Source organism: Rattus norvegicus, chromosome 17 (genome assembly GCF_036323735.1).
Source record: "Rattus norvegicus strain BN/NHsdMcwi chromosome 17, GRCr8, whole genome shotgun sequence".
NCBI classification, from domain to species: Eukaryota; Metazoa; Chordata; class Mammalia; order Rodentia; family Muridae; genus Rattus; species Rattus norvegicus.
Window position 1 is genome coordinate 24,987,907 of NC_086035.1, and position 9,594 is coordinate 24,997,500.

The 9,594-nt window shown below is 39.1% G+C and overlaps 1 protein-coding gene across 1 annotated transcript in view; it reads left to right on the forward strand.

Annotated features, from left to right (window-relative positions):
* Ofcc1 (orofacial cleft 1 candidate 1) overlaps positions 1–9,594 on the forward strand; it is a 306,918-nt gene that overhangs the window by 275,327 nt on the left and 21,997 nt on the right.

A 9,594-nucleotide genomic window follows, 5' to 3' on the forward strand; every position in this document is an offset into this window, starting at 1 on the left:
TCAACCAGAGTAGAGAGCCAAAAGACCAGGTTTCATTCTAGTAAATAATATCTTAGAAACATTTAAAACAGTTTTCTTTACTCTAGCATCAAGTGAGCAATGTTTGCTAACAGTGCTTTATCACTTGAGTCTTAATTTTATTGGTCTGTAGAGAGGGAGAGGGATGATTTTTGTTTATTTCTTTTGGCATCCTACTTTTTCAAATTAAAGCACAGGTAAGGGGGCGTGGCTTATCCCAGCTTTGATCTACAAGAATATAAAGTGAAACTACTGCCTCCTGGGCTATTATGTCACCAACCTGGGATATTTTCACATTTCTGTTCTAGTACAAACATACTCTGGTGCATATCTAAAAACTGGAAAACTCTTAGAAATCCCGGAGTCAGCTATTTCATGTGTAGCTGGTCTTCAAATGATAGAAATCTATCCAGGGCAGCTGGAGAGATAGCTCTGTGGATAAGGGCACTTGTTGTGCCTCCAGAACACAACCACCTATAATTCTACCTCCAGGAGATCTGATGCCATCTATGGTCCTCCACGGACACTACGTGCATGCACAAACCGGGAACACAGACATATACATGATTAAAGATAAAAATTTAGATATCAGTTTCAAGTCTAGACCTGGAACTCTCTTTGCTGAAGAAGACTGCATTCAGAGATAAGGAAGAGTAGAAAACTGAAAACCTAAGTTATTGTGTGATTGGTTTCTTATTTGTGAAATGTGTCTTTTACGGGCTTTGTTGTCACTCCATGTACAGTCAACAAACCATGATTACATGGTAGCTACCACAGGTGGCTCAGCCTCTGGGGTGATCTGTTCCATTCTCACCTAACCCTTGTTTCTTGGGTTTGGCATTGTGTCTGATGAAGTTTCAGACTATTTTTTCTCTAAAGAATATGTTTTTTTATTCCCTGGTTGCCTTACACGTTTTTTTTTGGGGGGGGGTGCTCTTGGTGGTTAGACTGGGACATGTCTAAATAATGTCTATACTTTTACTCTATCTGCACTCTTTGGTGTTTGTTCAAGTGTAGTCCCACTTATTTGAAAGATTTCCTATCATTGCCTACTAACGTAAGTCTGTGGTGGTGATCCGGTCTCCTTCTGCAGTTGTGTTTGTGTGTTGGGACGTTTCAGAGGTTCCTCTATTCTGGTTGGCTTTTTGTAGTTTTCTTGTTCTTCAGATTGGTTGTCTCATTTTTGAATACTACATTTATTTTTAGAGGTGGGAACAGTAAACACAGCACAGCTGATGAAGTCGAGAGTCCATTCTCTTCATCGACCTCCGGTTGTCCCACGTGGCACCCAGTACTTCTACCCACTGAGAACTTAACAGGAACCCCATTCTCCGTTTGTTTTCTCCATTTACTTTTCTATCCTTCAGCCTGGATAATTCATTTTTATCTACTCAAAGCTATTGTTTCTTTCTTCTGGTGTGTACAATTTGTCTCTTACCTGAATTAAGTTGCCATGTTCGTTACTATACTTTTTATTTATAGACTTTCTTCTTGGATCTCTTTTGTAGTACCCATAGACTGATAAATTTCCTTCCCAGTCTTCACATTCATTAGGGACATATATCAGTTATTTGCGTTACTTCTTTAAATTTAGACATAATAAGCATAGTGGAAGCTTTTAAAATAAAATTTCAGTTCTGCATCCTGAAAATTTTATTTTTTAATTAATTGTTAGTTAATTCGTTAATTACTACTTGTGTGTGTGCATTTGTTGTATGGTAATATATGGGGGGTTGTCACTCTGTATCTGAGGGGTTCAGGAAACAGTGCTGTAGAATCAGTACTCTCCCTCCGTCCTCACAGAGCTTCAGGATAAGACAGAGCTCACCAGGGATGTAATTCCAGTGACATCAGCTTCTGAGAATCTCACCAGCCCCTGCATAATTTCTTTTTTTTTATTTATTTTTTTTATTGACTTGAGTATTTCTTATATACATTTCGAGTGTTATTCCCTTTCCCGGTTTACGGGCAAACATCCCCCTAATCCCTCCCCCTCCCCTTCTTTATGGGTGTTCCCCTCCCCATCCTCCCCCCATTGCTGCCCTCCCCCCAACAATCTAGTTCACTTGGGGTTCAGTCTTAGCAGGACCCAGGGCTTCCCCTTCCACTGGTGCTCTTACTAGGATATTCATTGCTACCTATGAGGTCAGAGTCCAGGGTCAGTCCATGTATAGTCTTTAGGTAGTGGCTTAGTCCCTGGAAGCTCTGGTTGCTTGGCATTGTTGTACCATCTAAGAATTTTTATTAATTGTTTGTTTCTTGATGCCACATTTTCCGGTTTTATTTTTAAATGTGTATACATTGCACGTTTTTTAGATAGTGAAATAACAAAAGACGAAGAAAAATTGTCATTATACATGAAATGACTAATTTGGTGAAAAATCTAAAAACTCTACTCAAAACTATTATAACTAGTAAATTATTCAGGAACACTGTAGAATAAAATATCAGTGTGCAAATAAACAATAGCAACTTTATATGTGAACTCTTTTGAAAAGAAATCACAAAAGCAAACTCATTGGCCATCTATAGAAAATACTTAGGAATTTGTTCAGTCAACGTGATGAAAGACACGTTAGCTAAAACTATTAAGCAATGATGAAACAGATAGAAGATGACAATAATAATAGTGTGAAAGGTAACTTAACTATACAAACTACCCAAGGCAATCTTCAGATTCAGTATAATCTCCATTAACATTCAGTGGAATTTTCACAGAAATGGAAAATACTAAATCTATATGAATCCTCAAATACGACCTAACAGGCGAACACTAGAGCATAACCAACCATGTGAGAGTCACCACATTTTCTCATTTCAAAATATACACCAAAGCTGTAGTGACCAAAACGGCATGGTACTATCATATAAACAGACACAGAGAGCAATGGGACAAATAGAAATCATAGAGATAAAAAGGGAACGTTTGTGGCCTTCAAAATGATGGCAAGAACAGGTATCATGGCACAGTGCAGCTCTTCAATAACTCCTGTTGCAAACTGGAAACTCACATTTAGAAGAGGAAACTACATCTTGGCCTGCTAGCATATTCAAAACAACAACTCAGGGTGAATTAAGCACCCAAACATTATATGATGTAGTGTCATTGTGGCCATTTCATGCCAAATATATGTGAATTATATGTTATGTATCATAGGCACACACAACTTTAATTTGTTAATTAGGTTTCAATAAAGTTGAGTGTGTTTCCTTTAAAGGTAAATAAATTACAAAATAAAAAAAAAGAACAGTAAAACAAGACCCAAACTTCTATAGGTTTTTCCCCCATCTTTCTGAAGTTTCATGGTAGTCCAATGTTGTTCAGAGAAATTCTGAATCTTCTTTAGTTCTGATGAGTGGTTACAGATAGACATCCTATTGGTGGCAGGTGCTAATAAACTGGGTCACAAGAAAATTTCTGGGTAGCTCAATTGCCATAATTTCATTGGGTATATGTACATATATTACATATACATGAATATGTATGTATACATATATGCACACATATACCCATATATGCCTATATACATATATGCCTATATACACATATACATATATACACATATACACATATACATATATGTATCACACATATGTACATACATATATAAGCAAATACATATATGCTTATATACTTATGCACACATATACACATATATACATATGCACACATACAAATATACACATATACACACATGCACTATACACATATACACATGTACATATATACACATATATATACATACATAGATATACATATACATTTATCCCCTAACATATTTTTGACCAGGAAGATATCATAGAAATTATTTAACTGAAGTCACTTTGTTCTGCTTAAATAAGGACTTCACCAGTGTTTTTCTATTCTACAGTTTAGTTTTAAAATGTCTTTTAAAAGAAGAGCTGAAACCATTTAGAAGCTTGGGTCTCGGGGGTTAGAGAATCCAGGTGTCACATTTTGACGTCACTGTTTGTCAGCTTTCTTTAATTCCAGTTTCAGGTGATCCAATACTCTGTCCTGGCCTCTGTGGATGGCAGGCATGTTTATGGTACACATACATACACACATACACGTATACATGCATACATACATACATGCATACATACATACATACATACATACAAGCCAATCATACACATTAAGATCTAAAATAAATGGCTCTTTAAGAGCAAGATAGTCTTTTCTTAGTTGTACGGTTGGGTAATGCTTGTTTCAGAATGTACTGTGGTGTCAGAAGTAGATGTTTTATGTGCGTGTGAAGAGCTGGCTGTTATTCTAGGAGAGTTAGACCAGAGCAGTTTCTGATTTGTGGATGGTGTGGGTGGGGTGAGGTAATGAAAGAGTGGCTGAGAAGAGCTCCCTGGATTAGGAAACAGGGAGTTCAGACTTGCACTGTACGATGTTGGTAGAGAATTCACTTCACTGGCACTGTTGGGGAAATGAAAAACGCTGATACTAATATATACATTAATGTATTCATATATATCAATTTGAAAAAGTTATAGGAATTTGTAGTTGGCAAAAATCTAAACAGATTTCAGGAGCTTCAAAAACAGGCAGGATAGCAGCCAAACAATATGAAACAAAAACCCAGGTGTCCTCCTTTGAAATAGCTCTCTCTATTCATTTATTTACTCCTTTAAGAAATGAATATTTGGTATATCTTAGCAGCCAGGATCACCTTGTGAGGCTTGCACAAGAAGGGGAGAAAAGAACAAGCAGAGAAAGAACGTGCTTCGGGGGTTTGAGAGCGATACTTCTATGCCCAGTGTGATGCCAATGGCTGGGCAGAGGCTATGGTTGATGAACTACAGCCTCTCCCTTAAGGTGGTGGACCTCAGGAATAGATGACATTTGTAACAATAGTGACTGAGGAGGGCCACAAGGCACGTACACGTCTGGGGAGCACTCACTAGCACCCATCGCAAAGCTCGTGTTAAAGCATGCTCGGTGGGCGATAGGAGCACAATGGTCGCCAGTTCTCTCTAGACAGGCAGCCAGTGCGTGCCGCTTGACTTGGATTCAAAATAAGACCAGGCAGAGCCTAACTCTTCGATTCTTCATTCGCCTGCTTTCGTTCATTTCAGATGAGTTGAAAACAGATTGAGGCATACTTTATCTTGAAAGCAAAATAAAAGGCGCACGCATAGACCCACCATCCCTTAGCATGTGATAGTTCGGCATTTTTCTACCACTACAGAGAAATCAATTCAAAGAATGTGCCAATTATCAAGTATTCGCGGTGAGCATTGACAGCAGACCACTCTTAGAGACTGAAGTTTCCCGTGTAGAAAGAAAGGATTTACTATTTCAGTGCCATGGACATCAAAGCAGTAGTGATGCTATCGGCTTTAAGCTTTCCATCTCTCCGAATCCGGGTTCTGTGTTGCCCAAGCCGGCTTCCAATTCCCCATCTCAGGGGATCTTCCTGCCTTGGGACCTCAGTACCTTCCAAGTGCCATGGATCATAGGTTTGCATTATCCTATTTCCTTGAGCTCTATTTTAAAGGTGAAAGGGTCAGGGTTTTTCATATGAGTTAATAACTTAAGATTTCCTTACCAGGGATGTAGTGACATAGCTATGAATTTGAGTCAACTTTAGTCGGGCCCACGGGACCACATTTCAAATTGAACCCCAAAAACTAAAATTAAGAAGTTGGTCAGTTTTGTTTCCTTCAGATCCCAGGACTTCTGCAATTGGGTGTCTGAAGTAAACGAGTTCAATTACTATCCCTTAGTTCCTTCGGAGCATAAAGTAAAGCATAGATCACCTTTAAAGTTCTTTTACTGTTAGTAGAAGACAGAAACGTAGGCTCTAAATTTGAAGGTCTGGGTATTTTGTCTCATTTTCAAAAACGGTCTGGTTTGGGCACTCTGACTTTGAAGTTTTCCTTCCTGTAACTCTAGAGTAGAGAGTGGGTGTGGGAACCAGGGCTGGCCACATCATTTAGGACTACTTTGCATTTAAACAATGCCTTCACCATCTGTAGGATTTATCTAAAATCATAGTGGGTGGCTAGAGCGAACGCATGTCATTTTTTTTCCTTACTCTTTTCACCCCGTCTGTCTCCAGTCCCACATCCATGGCCCCCCAATCCTCTCCCAACCTAGGATTCCAGGACTGTTAGTGCTCTCTCCCTTTTAACCACTGTTGGCAAAGCTGGAAGAAGGGAGGGGTTGTTCTAAGTTGACGTTGGCTCTGAGATTAATCTGTAGGATGTTTAAAGATGGCCACAGTGCTACCATTAGGAACATTTGCATACATATCCAGAGGCAAAAACCATGGGACTACTGCCAAGACCTGCGATTTTTACCCCTTAATAAAATAGCACCCAACTTTCCCCTCGTATTTATTTTCTGTTGCTCAGAGTTTGAATAATGGATTAAACAGACATGAAATTGTTAGGGATTTTCTTGTACAGTAGTGTCTGAAGACAAACAGCATGTTTCCACTAGCAGATACATGGTGGAAAGTTGGTGGTCAGGGAAATCGGAGATACTCAATAGCAAATCATAAGGTAGAGTGTGTTCGCCGAAGCACATGGAGGTGTGCTTACTCCGATGCCGTAATTAATCCCTATCTCAGTTGAGCAGAGATAATTTGGTATAAAAATATGACTTGCTGGCCATTCCATAGTCTACTACTTTTCCCTAAATTGGTTCAAATTTACTTAAGAACTCCTTTTCTGGTAGCTCTGTTAAAGAAAGAAAAATATTTTGGTGTAATCTTTGAAGTGTCCTTTGGTCTTTGGTTGTCAAGAAATTCACAAAATAAATGGAAAATTATTTCAAAAATCATAGATACTTATAGCTGTACAGAATTCAGAATAACAAGATGACAAGTCAAAGCCATCAAATGGGAACGTTTTTCCAAGTTGCTGCGTGTGTGTGTGTCAGGTTTTAAACGTTTAAACCAGACCATGACTTCCATTGTCCTATGAGCCAGCTAGAGTCTGAACTCCAAAACTATTCTGCGTGAGTCAAGGGAGGACAACCATCATCACCTTGTGACAAACCAACTCTCCTGTCACATCTTCTGCTTTCTATGGACTGGAATTGACATTTTATATAAGACATAATCTTTGAATTTTTGACGTTTTTGTCTACCTTAGAGGATTGCTTTGCATCCCTTTGATTCTCAAAAGAATGGTGTGGTTTAAATGCTCCCCCTACCCCTGAAAATATTCATGTACAATGACGAAGTTAAGCATTGCCTAAGTGTGAGAAGGTCAAAAACCTTTGCATTTTTTTAATGGATCAGGACCATTGCTGTGGGAACCAGCTAGTTAGTTCCAGACTGGATTTGTCATAACACCAAACATAACAGAGTCCCTTTCACTGTTTGCCTTCTGTTACTCTTATACCTTTTGTAGTAGGCTCATGTACCACAAAAGCCCTCCCTTTTCCGTCTTCCCAGCTGCCAAAACTGTGAGCTTAATGAACTTCTCTTCGATATAAATTACCCAGTCTCTGGTATTCTGTCACAGCAGCAGAAAACAAAGGAACACATTGCTTTTTTTAAGACAAAACAGTGCAAGCATTTCTGTAAAAGTGAACCTTTTACTAAGACCCCAACGGGGGTGTTTGGTTTTTTGGTTTTTTTTGTTTGTTTGTTTGTTTGCTTTGTTTTGTTTTTAACCAAATGGTCTAATACTAAATAAACAGTGAAGAAAATCACTATCATCAAGTACAACTCATTTGGAACTCTAACATCAAATCCACAGGAGACCTACTGCATCATCCGGGGTGACCTAATTTCCTGACCCTGGCTCCTTCTGCTTGGTTTGCCATAGTTAGAAACTGAACGTAAACACAAGCAAGAAAAGAAATCAATCCAAAAGCTATTAGAAAAAAATATATCTATGCCGTAAATCTACGTACTACTGCATAATTACAATAATATAAACAACTCCACTGTAAGGACGTTCGCATCAGACCTAATTTCATGCTGAACTATTATAATGCAATTAACAGCCTCATAGTCCTGTGTTAATTAAGCTCTGTTGTGAAATATGCAGTATTCGAACCTGTTCCAGCCTGTTCCATCTACAATTGAATCACAGCCCTGAACTTGCTCTCCTGCTGAAGAATGGATTTCATTTAAATTACAATATGCGGGGCTGGTGTGCTGTGATTGCCCTTTATGTTTTTATCTTCCAGACCCAGGTAAGCTTCAGCTTCCCACATAGGTTCTATAGGTGTAGTCTCTCTAGCCACTTGTCTCAGCAGATTTGTCAACTCTCTCTGGGCTTCCCCAGGATCGCTAGACATGTTTGATTGGTTTGATGAAAGAGACTTTAGATGACAGGAGAGAGACATAGGCACCCAATCTCAGATTATTTGTGACGTTAGAATAGAGTAACCAACATAGTATATGCTGACCCTATTCCTTTACAGAAGTAGAGTGCACTCTGGTTTTTCATGGAAGTCACTTATCTTGATAAGTAGTTAAGCCCTTATTCGTTATGAAAAATAAAAAAGCAAAAGCATGTTTAGAAAATGCTGGTTAGAGAAAAATCAAGTTCTGCTTCCTTCTTTATCTTTTTTTTTTTTTACTCTAGATAAGACTGTCTACATTGTGTGTCACTTGCCTTAGCAGCTCTCCCTGTTCTATTGCCTTTGTGGCCTGAAGTAATATTTAATGAGATTTATATGTAGACTTTTGGTTTGGATAGCAAGTATCACAAGGATCACTTTGACACACAGTTTGCTTCTCAGCAACTAGATTGAAGGGCAGAGATTTAAAAGACAAGTGAATATCGTGTTCACGTACACAGATTGTTCAGGAAAGAACTGCGTGATCTAAGGGGAGAAGAGTGACTTCTTCATCTCTCTCCTCCTCTGTATCTGCCTCTGATCAGCTGCTCTTCGTGTTCTTTCTGTTATAAAACATTTTTTCCTACCTTGCCCTACTTTCTTAACCCTGGGGAGACTTTGCAAAGTCTTAAAGCCAAGCAGCCCTCTTCGCTGGAGGCTGTTCTTCGGTTTAAGATAGAAGATGTAGCAATTACCCGCAGGGTAGGGTGTTTTCACAGCCCCTGTGAAAAAGCTTAATACCTCTTCAGGTAACTGAAATACTCTTTTCTGTGAGGAAGTCTTAGTTCATTTAACTATTTCTGAATGGTGAGATGGACTTTCCCCCTTTATCTCTGTCACCTTTTTGGAAGGGGAGGTGACTCCATGACTCCATTTGTTCCTCTGGCTGCCTCTAGTATCCCAACTCTCCCATGACTTGCCCCCTGGAAGCTCTGGGGAAGAGCACAGCTGCTTTGGTAGACCTCTACAACCCAAATGCAGAGAGAAATATCCTCTAGTGTCTTTCCTAGTTAATCTTCAAAGAACCTTGAGAGCCCTGATGGGACCTTAGTAGAAAGGATGTACATTGGTCATTTGACTATGACATTGAAGTAAGGATGTTCCCGCCAAGACCCAAGATATAAAGAAAAAACTCAGAATCATCTAGGTAAGCACTGAGCTGAAAGGAAAACCCAGCCTCGAGAGTCATGTCCAAACATGTCGATACCCTGTGGCTGCACATTGAGGAGAGAACATAATAGGTGTGATCGAACATTGTC